At 42.8% G+C, this 13,355-nt stretch overlaps 13 non-coding genes across 13 annotated transcripts; all 13 read left to right on the top strand.

The window, feature by feature from the left end:
- Positions 1 to 50: 50 nt before the first annotated feature.
- trnal-aag (transfer RNA leucine (anticodon AAG)) lies at positions 51 to 132 on the top strand. Its single transcript has one exon. It is a non-coding gene; the product is annotated as a tRNA-Leu (tRNA).
- A 694-nt stretch (positions 133 to 826) lies between these two features.
- trnal-uag (transfer RNA leucine (anticodon UAG)) lies at positions 827 to 908 on the top strand. Its single transcript has one exon. It is a non-coding gene; the product is annotated as a tRNA-Leu (tRNA).
- Positions 909 to 1,602: 694 nt separating this feature from the next.
- On the top strand, positions 1,603 to 1,684 carry trnal-aag (transfer RNA leucine (anticodon AAG)). The gene has a single exon. It is a non-coding gene; the product is annotated as a tRNA-Leu (tRNA).
- Positions 1,685 to 2,378: 694 nt separating this feature from the next.
- Positions 2,379 to 2,460, top strand: trnal-uag (transfer RNA leucine (anticodon UAG)). The gene has a single exon. It is a non-coding gene; the product is annotated as a tRNA-Leu (tRNA).
- A 1,169-nt stretch (positions 2,461 to 3,629) lies between these two features.
- trnal-aag (transfer RNA leucine (anticodon AAG)) lies at positions 3,630 to 3,711 on the top strand. The gene has a single exon. It is a non-coding gene; the product is annotated as a tRNA-Leu (tRNA).
- Positions 3,712 to 4,405: 694 nt separating this feature from the next.
- Positions 4,406 to 4,487, top strand: trnal-uag (transfer RNA leucine (anticodon UAG)). Its single transcript has one exon. It is a non-coding gene; the product is annotated as a tRNA-Leu (tRNA).
- A 418-nt stretch (positions 4,488 to 4,905) lies between these two features.
- trnal-aag (transfer RNA leucine (anticodon AAG)) lies at positions 4,906 to 4,987 on the top strand. The gene has a single exon. It is a non-coding gene; the product is annotated as a tRNA-Leu (tRNA).
- A 695-nt stretch (positions 4,988 to 5,682) lies between these two features.
- trnal-uag (transfer RNA leucine (anticodon UAG)) lies at positions 5,683 to 5,764 on the top strand. Its single transcript has one exon. It is a non-coding gene; the product is annotated as a tRNA-Leu (tRNA).
- A 420-nt stretch (positions 5,765 to 6,184) lies between these two features.
- On the top strand, positions 6,185 to 6,266 carry trnal-uag (transfer RNA leucine (anticodon UAG)). Its single transcript has one exon. It is a non-coding gene; the product is annotated as a tRNA-Leu (tRNA).
- Positions 6,267 to 6,960: 694 nt separating this feature from the next.
- trnal-aag (transfer RNA leucine (anticodon AAG)) lies at positions 6,961 to 7,042 on the top strand. The gene has a single exon. It is a non-coding gene; the product is annotated as a tRNA-Leu (tRNA).
- A 695-nt stretch (positions 7,043 to 7,737) lies between these two features.
- trnal-aag (transfer RNA leucine (anticodon AAG)) lies at positions 7,738 to 7,819 on the top strand. Its single transcript has one exon. It is a non-coding gene; the product is annotated as a tRNA-Leu (tRNA).
- A 4,572-nt stretch (positions 7,820 to 12,391) lies between these two features.
- On the top strand, positions 12,392 to 12,473 carry trnal-uag (transfer RNA leucine (anticodon UAG)). The gene has a single exon. It is a non-coding gene; the product is annotated as a tRNA-Leu (tRNA).
- Positions 12,474 to 13,166: 693 nt separating this feature from the next.
- Positions 13,167 to 13,248, top strand: trnal-uag (transfer RNA leucine (anticodon UAG)). The gene has a single exon. It is a non-coding gene; the product is annotated as a tRNA-Leu (tRNA).
- The last annotated feature ends 107 nt before the right edge of the window (positions 13,249 to 13,355 follow it).

Below are 13,355 nucleotides of genomic sequence, written 5' to 3'. Positions count from 1 at the left end.
ATATACATCTGAACGCCTCCGGATTGTTTTGGTAAAAACTAGTTCCTAACGGTAGTGTGGCCGAGTGGTCAAAGGCGCTGGATTAAGGCTCCAGTCTCTTAGGAGGCGTGGGTTCAAATCCCACCACTGCCAAAAGACTGTCAGTTGAATGTATAGGCTACTTGCAGCTGATCTACTATAAGAAGATATCTTGTTGTTCAAAACTATAACAAGAAGCTAAGCTCTGTAGCATAAGGAATTTCCAATGATTCGTGCAGGAGGTAGTTTCTCTCCAGTCTCGTTTTCAAACAAGGTAACACTGTGCACCTTCCCATTGAGGCACATTGCTTCACATTTGCCAATCTTTTCCTCCAAGTCCAGTTGATTTAACTGATAAGCAAACCCGAGAAACCATAGACTGTGTTCATCTGAAACTGGTTCAGTGTATAAGAGCAGAGTGGCGCAGCATAAGCGTGCTGGGCCCATAACCCAGAGGTCGATGGATCGAAACCATCCTCTACTAAAACAATCCTTTATCCACTCCCATGTTATCTGCTATGTTTCCCTTTCCTTCTGAACATAAACTCACCTACTGCTGAAAGTGACTTGCTTTGGCTTTTGAAATTGAAAATTTGACAGAATAGACCCAACAGTTGAATCCCTTAACTTGGCTGATAGTTTTGTGGTCTTTTGATCTTGAGTAATTGCTTTATACCCCCACTGGCTATGTGTTTGAAGTTTTGAATGTTCTTTCGTATGTGTCTTCGATTCGATTGTCCAATTGTCTTCAAAGTGGAACATACATCTGAACGCCTCCGGTTCGTTTTGGTAAAAACTAGTTCCTAACGGTAGTGTGGCCGAGTGGTCAAAGGCGCTGGAATTAGGCTCCAGTCTCTTAGGAGGCGTGGGTTCAAATCCCACCACTGCCAAAAGACTGTCAGTTGAATGTATTGGCTACTTGCAGCTGATCTACTATAAGAAGATATTTTGTTGTTCAAAACTATAACAAGAAGCTAAGCTCTGTAGCATAAGGAATTTCCAATGATTCGTGCAGGAGGTAGTTTCTCTCCAGTCTCGTTTTCAAACAAGGTAACACTGTGCACCTTCCGATTGAGGAACATTGCTTCACATTTGCCAATATTTTCCTCCATGTCCAGTTAATGTAACTGATAACCAAACCCAAGAAACCATAGACTGTCTTCATCTGAAACTGGTTCAGTGTATAAGAGCAGAGTGGCGCAGCGGAAGCGTGCTGGGCCCATAACCCAGAGGTCGATGGATCGAAACCATCCTCTGCTAAAGGAATCCTTTATCCACTCCCATGTTATCTGTTATGTTTCCCTTTCCTTCTGAACATGAACTCACCACCTGCTGAAAGTGACTTGCTTTGGCTTTTGAAGTTGAAAATGTGACAGAATAGACCCAAGAGTTGAAGCCCTTAACTTGGCTGATAGTTTTGTGGTCTTTGGACCTTGAGTAATTGCTTTATACCCCCACAGGGTATGTGTTTGAAGTTTCCAATGTTCTTCCGTATGTGTCTTCGATTTGATTGTCCAATTGTCATCAAAGTGGAATATACATCTGAACGCCTCCGGATTGTTTTGGTAAAAACTAGTTCCTAACGGTAGTGTGGCCGAGTGGTCAAAGGCGCTGGATTAAGGCTCCAGTCTCTTAGGAGGCGTGGGTTCAAATCCCACCACTGCCAAAAGACTGTCAGTTGAATGTATAGGCTACTTGCAGCTGATCTACTATAAGAAGATATCTTGTTGTTCAAAACTATAACAAGAAGCTAAGCTCTGTAGCATAAGGAATTTCCAATGATTCGTGCAGGAGGTAGTTTCTCTCCAGTCTCGTTTTCAAACAAGGTAACACTGTGCACCTTCCCATTGAGGCACATTGCTTCACATTTGCCAATCTTTTCCTCCAAGTCCAGTTGATTTAACTGATAAGCAAACCCGAGAAACCATAGACTGTGTTCATCTGAAACTGGTTCAGTGTATAAGAGCAGAGTGGCGCAGCATAAGCGTGCTGGGCCCATAACCCAGAGGTCGATGGATCGAAACCATCCTCTACTAAAACAATCCTTTATCCACTCCCATGTTATCTGCTATGTTTCCCTTTCCTTCTGAACATAAACTCACCTACTGCTGAAAGTGACTTGCTTTGGCTTTTGAAATTGAAAATTTGACAGAATAGACCCAACAGTTGAATCCCTTAACTTGGCTGATAGTTTTGTGGTCTTTTGATCTTGAGTAATTGCTTTATACCCCCACTGGCTATGTGTTTGAAGTTTTGAATGTTCTTTCGTATGTGTCTTCGATTCGATTGTCCAATTGTCTTCAAAGTGGAACATACATCTGAACGCCTCCGGTTCGTTTTGGTAAAAACTAGTTCCTAACGGTAGTGTGGCCGAGTGGTCAAAGGCGCTGGATTTAGGCTCCAGTCTCTCAGTAGGCGTGGGTTCAAATCCCACCACTGCCAAAAGACTGTCCGATGAATGTATTGGCTACTTGCAGCTGATCTACTATAAGAAGATCTCTTGTTGTTCAAAACTATACCAAGAAGCTAAGCTCTGTAGCATAAGGAATGTCCAATGAAACGTGTGTCTGTTATGTTTCCCTTTCCTTCTGAACATGAACTCACCACCTGCTGAAAGTGACTTGCTTTGGCTTTTGAAGTTGAAAATGTGACAGAATAGACCCAAGAGTTGAAGCCCTTAACTTGGCTGATAGTTTTGTGGTCTTTTGATCTTGAGTAATTGCTTTATACCCCCACTGGCTATGTGTTTGAAGTGTTGAATGTTCTTCCGTATGTGTCTTCGATTTGATTGTCTAATTGTCTTCATATTGGAACATACATATGAACGCCTCCGGTTCATTTTGGTAAAGTAGTTCCTAACGGTAGTGTGGCCGATTGTTCAAATGCGCTGGATTAAGGCTCCAGTCTCTCACTGCCAAAAGACTGTCAGTTGAATGTATTGGCTACTTGCAGCTGATCTACTATAAGAAGATCTCTTGTTGTTCAAAACTGCCACAGCCAGCTAAGCTCTGTAGCATAAGGAATGTCCAATGAAGCGTGCAGGAGGTAGTTTCTCTCCAGTATCGTTTTCAAACAAGGTAACACTGTGCACCTTCCCATTGAGGAACATTGCTTCACATGTACCATTTTTTTCCTCCAAGTCCAGTTAATTTAACTGATAAGCAAACCCAAGAAACCATAGACTGTCTTCATTTGAAACTTGTCCAATGTATAAGAGCAGAGTGGCGCAGCGGAAGCGTGCTGGGCCCATAACCCAGAGGTCGATGGATCGAAACCATCCTCTGCTAAAGGAATCCTTTATCCACTCCCATGTTATCTGTTATGTTTCCCTTTCCTTCTGAACATGAACTCACCACCTGCTGAAAGTGACTTGCTTTGGCTTTTGAAGTTGAAAATGTGACAGAATAGACCCAAGATTTGAAGCCCTTAACTTGGCTGATAGTTTTGTGGTCTTTTGACCTTGAGTAATTGCTTTATACCCCCGCAGGGTATGTGTTTGAAGTTTCGAATGTTCTTCCGTATGTGTCTTTGATTTGATTGTCCAATTGTCATCAAAGTGGAATATACATCTGAACGCCTCCGGTTTGTTTTGGTAAAAACTAGTTCACAACGGTAGTGTGGCCGAGTGGTCAAAGGCGCTGGATTAAGGCTCCAGTCTCTTAGGAGGTGTGGGTTCAAATCCCACCACTGCCAGTAGACTGTCAGTTGAATATATTGGGTACTTGCAGCTGATCTACCATAAGAAGATCTCTTGTTGATCAAAACTGCAACAGCCAGCTAAGCTCTGCAGCATAAGGAATGTCCAATGAAGCGTCCAGGAGGTAGTTTCGCTCCAGTCTTGTTTTCAAACAAGGTAACACTGTGCACCTTCCCATTGAGGCACATTGCTTCACATTTGCCAATCTTTTCCTCCAACTCCAGGTAATTTAACTGATAAGCAAAGCCAAGAAACCATAGACTGTCTTCATCTGAAACTGGTTTAGTGTATAAGAGCAGAGTGGCGCACCGGAAGCGTGCTGGGCCCATAACCCAGAGGTCGATGGATCGAAACCATCCTCCCCTAAAGGAATCCTTTATCCACTCCCATGTTATCTGTTATGTTTCCCTTTCCTTCTGAACATGAACTCACCTCCTGCTGAAAGTGACTTGCTTTGGCTTTTGAAGTTGAAAATGTGACAGAATAGACCCAAGAGTTGAAGCCCTTAAATTGGCTGATAGTTTTGTGGTCTTTGGACCTTGAGTAGTTGCTTTATACCCCCACAGGGTATGTGTTTGAAGTTTTGAATGTTCTTCCGTATGTGTCTTCGATTTGATTGTCCAATTGTCATCAAAGTGGAATATACATCTGAACACCTCTGGCTCGTTTTGGTAAAAACTAGTTCCTAACGGTTTTGTGGCCGAGTGGTCAAAGGCGCTGGATTTAGGCTCCAGTCTCTCAGGAGGCGTGGGTTCAAATCCCACCACTGCCAAAAGACTGTCCGATGAATGTATTGGCTACTTGCAGCTGATCTACTATAAGAAGATCTCTTGTTGTTCAAAACTATACCAAGAAGCTAAGCTCTGTAGCATAAGGAATGTCCAATGAAACGTGTGTCTGTTATGTTTCCCTTTCCTTCTGAACATGAACTCACCACCTGCTGAAAGTGACTTGCTTTGGCTTTTGAAGTTGAAAATGTGACAGAATAGACCCAAGAGTTGAAGCCCTTAACTTGGCTGATAGTTTTGTGGTCTTTTGATCTTGAGTAATTGCTTTATACCCCCACTGGCTATGTGTTTGAAGTGTTGAATGTTCTTCCGTATGTGTCTTCGATTTGATTGTCTAATTGTCATCAAAGTGGAATATACATCTGAACGCCTCCGGTTCGTTTTGGTAAAGTAGTTCCTAACGGTAGTGTGGCCGAGTGGTCAAAGGCGCTGGATTAAGGCTCCAGTCTCTTAGGAGGCGTGGGTTCAAATCCCACCACTGCCAAAAGACTGTCAGTTGAATGTATTGGCTACTTGCAGCTGATCTACTATAAGAAGATCTCTTGTTGTTCAAAACTGCCACAGCCAGCTAAGCTCTGTAGCATAAGGAATGTCCAATGAAGCGTGCAGGAGGTAGTTTCTACCCCAGTCTCGTTTTCAAACAAGGTAACACAGTGCACCTTCCCATTGAGGCACATTGCTTCACATTTGCCAATCTTTTCCTCCAAGTCCAGTTGATTTAACTGATAAGCAAACCCAAGAAACCATAGACTGTGTTCATCTGAAACTGGTTCAGTATATAAGAGCAGAGTGGCGCAGCGGAAGCGTGCTGGGCCCATAACCCAGAGGTCGATGGATCGAAACCATCCTCTGCTAAAGGAATCCTTTATCCACTCCCATGTTATCTGTTATGTTTCCCTTTCCTTCTGAACATGAACTCACCACCTGCTGAAAGTGACTTGCTTTGGCTTTTGAAGTTGAAAATGTGAAAGAATAGACCCAAGAGTTAAAGCCCTTAACTTGGCTGATAGTTTAGTGGTCTTTTGACCTTGAGTAATTGCTTTATACCCCCGCAGGGTATGTGTTTGAAGTTTCGAATGTTCTTCCGTATGTGTCTTCGATTTGATTGTCCAATTGTCATCAAAGTGGAATATACATCTGAACACCTCTGGTTCGTTTTGGTAAAAACTAGTTCCTAACGGTAGTGTGGCCGAGTGGTCAAAGGCGCTGGATTTAGGCTCCAGTCTCTCAGGAGGCGTGGGTTCAAATCCCACCACTGCCAAAAGACTGTCCGATGAATGTATTGGCTACTTGCAGCTGATCTACTATAAGAAGATCTCTTGTTGTTCAAAACTATACCAAGAAGCTAAGCTCTGTAGCATAAGGAATGTCCAATGAAACGTGTGTCTGTTATGTTTCCCTTTCCTTCTGAACATGAACTCACCACCTGCTGAAAGTGACTTGCTTTGGCTTTTGAAGTTGAAAATGTGACAGAATAGACCCAAGAGTTGAAGCCCTTAACTTGGCTGATAGTTTAGTGGTCTTTTGATCTTGAGTAATTGCTTTATACCCCCACTGGCTATGTGTTTGAAGTTTTGAATGTTCTTCCGTATGTGTCTTCGATTTGATTGTCCAATTGTCATCAAAGTGGAATATACATCTGAACGCCTCCGGTTCGTTTTGGTAAAAACTAGTTCCTAACGGTAGTGTGGCCGAGTGGTCAAAGGCGCTGGATTTAGGCTCCAGTCTCTCAGGAGGCGTGGGTTCAAATCCCACCACTGCCAATAGACTGTCAGTTGAATATATTGGGAACTTGCAGCTGATCTACTATAATAAGATCTCTTGTTATTCAAAACTGCAACAGCCAGCTAAGCTATGTAGCATAAGGAATGTCCAATGAAGCGTGCAGGAGGTAGTTTCTCTCCAGTCTCGTTTTCAAACAAGGTAACACTGTGCACCTTCCGATTGAGGAACATTGCTTCACATTTGCCAATATTTTCCTCCATGTCCAGTTAATGTAACTGATAACCAAACCCAAGAAACCATAGACTGTCTTCATCTGAAACTGGTTTAGTGTATAAGAGCAGAGTGGCGCACCGGAAGCGTGCTGGGCCCATAACCCAGAGGTCGATGGATCGAAACCATCCTCTGCTAAAGGAATCCTTTATCCACTCCCATGTTATCTGGTATGTTTCCCTTTCCTTCTGAACATGAACTCACCACCTGCTGAAAGTGACTTGCTTTGGCTTTTGAAGTTGAAAATGTGACAGAATAGACCCAACAGTTGAAGCCCTTAACTTGGCTGATAGTTTTGTGGTCTTTTGATCTTGAGTAATTGCTTTATACCCCCACTGGCTATGTGTTTGAAGTTTTGAATGTTCTTTCGTATGTGTCTTCGATTCGATTGTCCAATTGTCTTCAAAGTGGAACATACATCTGAACGCCTCCGGTTCGTTTTGGTAAAAACTAGTTCCTAACGGTAGTGTGGCCGAGTGGTCAAAGGCGCTGGATTAAGGCTCCAGTCTCTTAGGAGGCGTGGGTTCAAATCCCACCACTGCCAAAAGACTGTCAGTTGAATGTATTGGCTACTTGCAGCTGATCTACTATAAGAAGATATCTTGTTGTTCAAAACTATAACAAGAAGCTAAGCTCTGTAGCATAAGGAATTTCCAATGATTTCGTGCAGGAGGTAGTTTCTCTCCAGTCTCGTTTTCAAACAAGGTAAGACTGTGCACCTTCCCATTGAGGCACATTGCTTCACATTTGCCAATCTTTTCCTCCAAGTCCAGTTGATTTAATTGATAAGCAAACCCAAGAAACCATAGACTGTGTTCATCTGAAACTGGTTCAGTGTATAAGAGCAGAGTGGCGCAGCGGAAGCGTGCTGGGCCCATAACCCAGAGGTCAATGGATCGAAACCATCCTCTGCTAAAACAATCCTTTATCCACTCCCATGTTATCTGTTATGTTTCCCTTTCCTTCTGAACATGAACTCACCTCCTGCTGAAAGTGACTTGCTTTGGCTTTTGAAATTGAAAATTTGACAGAATAGACTCAACAGTTGAAGCCGTTAACTTGGCTAGTAGTTTTGTGGTCTTTTGATCTTGAGTAATTGCTTTATACCCCCACTGGCTTTGTGTTTGAAGTTTTGAATGTTCTTCCGTATGTGTCTTCGATTTGATTGTCCAATTGTCTTCAAAGTGGAACATACATCTGAACGCCTCCGGTTCGTTTTGGTAAAAACTAGTTCCGAAAGATAGTGTGGCCGAGTGGTCAAAGGCGCTGGATTAAGGCTCCAGTCTCTTAGGAGGCGTGGGTTCAAATCCCACCACTGCCAAAAGACTGTCAGTTGAATGTATTGGCTACTTGCAGCTGATCTACTATAAGAAGATATTTTGTTGTTCAAAACTATAACAAGAAGCTATGCTCTGTAGCATAAGGAATTTCCAATGATTCGTGCAGGAGGTAGTTTCTCTCCAGTCTCGTTTTCAAACAAGGTAACACTGTGCACCTTCCGATTGAGGAACATTGCTTCACATTTGCCAATCTTTTCCTCCAAGTCCAGTTGATTTAATTGATAAGCAAACCCAAGAAACCATAGACTGTCTTCATCTGAAACTGGTTCAGTGTATAAGAGCAGAGTGGCGCAGCGGAAGCGTGCTGGGCCCATAACCCAGAGGTCGATGGATCGAAACCATCCTCTGCTAAAACAATCCTTTATCCACTCCCATGTTATCTGTTATGTTTCCCTTTCCTTCTGAACATGAACTCACCTCCTGCTGAAAGTGACTTGCTTTGGCTTTTGAAATTGAAAATTTGACAGAATAGACCCAACAGTTGAAGCCCTTAACTTGGCTGATAGTTTTGTGGTCTTTTGATCTTGAGTAATTGCTTTATACCCCCACTGGCTATGTGTTTGAAGTTTTGAATGTTCTTTCATATGTGTCTTCGATTCAATTGTCCAATTGTCTTCAAAGTGGAACATACATCTGAACGCCTCCGGTTCGTTTAGGTAAAAACTAATCGATAATGGTACTCTGGCTGAGTGGTCAAAGGTGCTGGATTAAGGCTCCAGTCTCTTAGGAGGCGTGGGTTCAAATCCCACCACTGCCAAAAGACTATCAGTTGAATATATTGGGTACGTGCAGGAGGTAGTTTCTCTCCAGTCTCGTTTTCAAACAAGGTAACACTGTGCACCTTCCCATTGAGGAACATTGCTTCACATTTGCCAATATTTTCCTCCAAGTCCATTTAATTTAACTGATAAGCAAAGCCAAGAAACCATAGACTGTCTTCATCTGAAACTGGTTTAGTGTATAAGAGCAGAGTGGCGCACTGGAAGCGTGCTGGGCACATAACCCAGAGGTCGATGGATCGAAACCATCCTCTGCTAAAGGAATCCTTTATCCACTCCCATGTTATCTGTTATGTTTCCCTTTCCTTCTGAACATGAACTCACCACCTGCTGAAAGTGACTTGCTTTGGCTTTTGAAGTTGAAAATGTGACAGAATAGACCCAAGAGTTGAAGCCCTTAACTTGGCTGATAGTTTAGTGGTCTTTTGATCTTGAGTAATTGCTTTATACCCCCACTGGCTATGTGTTTCAAATCCCACCACTGCCAAAAGACTGTCAGTTGAATGTATTGGCTACTTGCAGCTGATCTACTATAAGAAGATATCTTGTTGTTCAAAACTATAACAAGAAGCTAAGCTCTGTAGCATAAGGAATTTCCAATGATTCGTGCAGGAGGTAGTTTCTCTCCAGTCTCGTTTTCAAACAAGGTAACACTGTGCACCTTCCCATTGAGGCACATTGCTTCACATTTGCCAATCTTTTCCTCCAAGTCCAGTTGATTTAATTGATAAGCAAACCCAAGAAACCATAGACTGTGTTCATCTGAAACTGGTTCAGTGTATAAGAGCAGAGTGGCGCAGCGGAAGCGTGCTGGGCCCATAACCCAGAGGTCGATGGATCGAAACCATCCTCTGCTAAAACAATCCTTGATCCACTCCCATGTTATCTGTTATGTTTCCCTTTCCTTCTGAACATGAACTCACCTCCTGCTGAAAGTGACTTGCTTTGGCTTACATACTGTCAGTTGAATATATTGGGTACTTGCAGCTGATCTACTATTAGAAGATCTCTTTTTGTTCAAAACTGCAACAGCCAGCTAAGCTATGTAGCATAAGGAATGTCCAATGAAGCGTGCAGGAGGTAGTTTCTCTCCAGTCTCGTTTTCAAACAAGGTAACACTGTGCACCTTCCCATTGAGGAACATTGCTTCACATTTGCCAATATTTTCCTCCAAGTCCAGTTAATTTAACTGATAAGCAAAGCCAAGAAACCATAGACTGTCTTCATCTGAAACTGGTTTAGTGTATAAGAGCAGAGTGGCGCACCGGAAGCGTGCTGGGCCCATAACCCAGAGGTCGATGGATCGAAACCATCCTCTGCTAAAACAATCCTTTATCCACTCCCATGTTATCTGTTATGTTTCCCTTTCCTTCTGAACATGAACTCACCTCCTGCTGAGAGTGACTTGCTTTGGCTTTTGAAATTGAAAATTTGACAGAATAGACCCAACAGTTGAAGCCCTTAACTTGGCTGATAGTTTTGTGGTCTTTTGATCTTGAGTAATTGCTTTATACCCCCACTGGCTATGTGTTTGAAGTTTTGAATGTTCTTTCGTATGTGTCTTCGATTCGATTGTCCAATTGTCTTAGGAGGCGTGGGTTCAAATCCCACCACTGCCAAAAGACTGTCAGTTGAATGTATTGGCTACTTGCAGCTGATGTACTATAATAAGATCTCTTGTTATTCAAAACTGCAACAGCCAGCTAAGCTATGTAGCATAAGGAATGTCCAATGAAGCGTGCAGGAGGTAGTTTCTCTCCAGTCTCGTTTTCAAACAAGGTAACACTGTGCACCTTCCGATTGAGGAACATTGCTTCACATTTGCCAATCTTTTCCTCCAAGTCCAGTTGATTGAACTGATAAGCAAACCCAAGAAACCATAGACTGTGTTCATCTGAAACTGGTTCAGTGTATAAGAGCAGAGTGGCGCAGCGGAAGCGTGCTGGGCCCATAACCCAGAGGTCGATGGATCGAAACCATCCTCTGCTAAAACAATCCTTTATCCACTCCCATGTTATCTGTTATGTTTCCCTTTCCTTCTGAACATGAACTCACCTCCTGCTGAAAGTGACTTGCTTTGGCTTTTGAAATTGAAAATTTGACAGAATAGACCCAACAGTTGAAGCCCTTAACTTGGCTGATAGTTTTGTGGTCTTTTGATCTTGAGTAATTGCTTTATACCCCCACTGGCTATGTGTTTGAAGTTTTGAATGTTCTTTCGTATGTGTCTTCGATTCGATTGTCCAATTGTCTTCAAAGTGGAACATACATCTGAACGCCTCAGGTTCGTTTAGGTAAAAACTAGTTCCTAACGGTAGTGTGGCAGAGTGGTCAAAGGTGCTGGATTAAGGCTCCAGTCTCTTAGGAGGCGTGGGTTCACATCCCACCACTGCCAAAAGACTGTCAGTTGAATGTATTGGCTACTTGCAGCTGATGTACTATAATAAGATCTCTTGTTATTCAAAACTGCAACAGCCAGCTAAGCTATGTAGCATAAGGAATGTCCAATGAAGCGTGCAGGAGGTAGTTTCTCTCCAGTCTCGTTTTCAAACAAGGTAACACTGTGCACCTTCCGATTGAGGAACATTGCTTCACATTTGCCAATCTTTTCCTCCAAGTCCAGTTGATTTAACTGATAAGCAAACCCAAGAAACCATAGACTGTGTTCATCTGAAACTGGTTCAGTGTATAAGAGCAGAGTGGCGCAGCGGAAGCGTGCTGGGCCCATAACCTAGAGGTCGATGGATCGAAACCATCCTCTGCTAAAACAATCCTTTATCCACTCCCATGTTATCTGTTATGTTTCCCTTTCCTTCTGAACATGAACTCACCTACTGCTGAAAGTGACTTGCTTTGGCTTTTGAAATTGAAAATTTGACTGAATAGACCCAACAGTTGAAGCCCTTAACTTGGCTGATAGTTTTGTGGTCTTTTGATCTTGAGTAATTGCTTTATACCCCCACTGGCTATGTGTTTGAAGTTTTGAATGTTCTTTCGTATGTGTCTTCGATTCGATTGTCCAATTGTCTTCAAAGTGGAACATACATCTGAACGCCTCCGGTTCGTTTTGGTAAAAACTAGTTCCTAACGGTAGTGTGGCGGACTGGTCAAAGGCGCTGGATTTAGGCTCCAGTCTCTCAGGAGGCGTGGTTCAAATCCCACCACTGCCAATAGACTGTCAGTTGAATATATTGGGTACGTGCAGGAGGTAGTTTCTCTCCAGTCTTGTTTTCAAACAAGGTAACACTGTGCACCTTCCCATTGAGGAACATTGCTTCACATTTGCCAATATTTTCCTCCAAGTCCAGTTAATTTAACTGATAAGCAAAGCCAAGAAACCATAGACTGTCTTCATCTGAAACTGGTTTAGTGTATAAGAGCAGAGTGGCGCACCGGAAGCGTGCTGGGCACATAACCCAGAGGTCGATGGATCGAAACCATCCTCTGCTAAAGGAATCCTTTATCCACTCCCATGTTATCTGTTATGTTTCCCTTTCCTTCTGAACATGAACTCACCTCCTGCTGAAAGTGACTTGCTTTGGCTTTTGAAATTGAAAATTTGACAGAATAGACCCAACAGTTGAAGCCCTTAACTTGGCTGATAGTTTTGTGGTCTTTTGATCTTGAGTAATTGCTTTATACCCCCACTGGCTATGTGTTTGAAGTTTTGAATGTTCTTCCGTATGTGTCTTCGATTTGATTGTCCAATTGTCATCAAAGTGGAATATACATCTGAACGACTCCGGTTCGTTTTGGTAAAAACTAGTTCCTAACGGTAGTGTGGCCGAGTGGTCAAAGGCGCTCGATTTAGGCTCTAGTCTCTTAGGAGGCGTGGGTTCAAATCCCTCCACTGCCAAAAGACTACAGTTGAATGTATTGGCTACTTGCAGCTGATCTACTATAAGAGGATATCTTGTTGTTCAAAACTATAACAAGAAGCTAAGCTCTGTAGCATAAGGAATTTCCAATGATTCGTGCAGGAGGTAGTTTCTCTCCAGTCTCGTTTTCAAACAAGTTAACACTGTGCACCTTCCCATTGAGGCACATTGCTTCACATTTGCCAATCTTTTCCTCCAAGTCCAGTTGATTTAACTGATAAGCAAACCCAAGAAACCATAGACTGTGTTCATCTGAAACTGGTTCAGTGTATAAGAGCAGAGTGGCGCAGCGGAAGCGTGCTGGGCCCATAACCCAGAGGTCGATGGATCGAAACCATCCTCTGCTAAAGGAATCCTTTATCCACTCCCATGTTATCTGTTATGTTTCCCTTTCCTTCTGAACATGAACTCACCTCCTGCTGAAAGTGACTTGCTTTGGCTTTTGAAATTGAAAATTTGACAGAATAGACCCAACAGTTGAAGCCCTTAACTTGGCTGATAGTTTTGTGGTCTTTTGATCTTGAGTAATTGCTTTATACCCCCACTGGCTATGTGTTTGAAGTTTTGAATGTTCTTCCGTATGTGTCTTCGATTTGATTGTCCAATTGTCATCAAAGTGGAATATACATCTGAACGACTCCGGTTCGTTTTGGTAAAAACTAGTTCCTACCGGTAGTGTGGCCGAGTGGTCAAAGGCGCTGGATTTAGGCTCCAGTCTCTCAGGAGGCGTGGGTTCAAATCCCACCACTGCCAGTAGACTGTCAGTTGAATATATTGGGTACTTGCAGCTGATCTACTATTAGAAGATCTCTTTTTGTTCAAAACTGCAACAGCCAGCTAAGCTATGTAGCATAAGGAAT

The sequence above is a fragment of the Limanda limanda genome, chromosome 10, assembly GCF_963576545.1.
Source record: "Limanda limanda chromosome 10, fLimLim1.1, whole genome shotgun sequence".
NCBI classification, from domain to species: Eukaryota; Metazoa; Chordata; class Actinopteri; order Pleuronectiformes; family Pleuronectidae; genus Limanda; species Limanda limanda.
The sequence above is the reverse complement of the archived record's forward strand: the minus strand, read 5'-3'. Positions and strand labels throughout refer to the sequence as shown.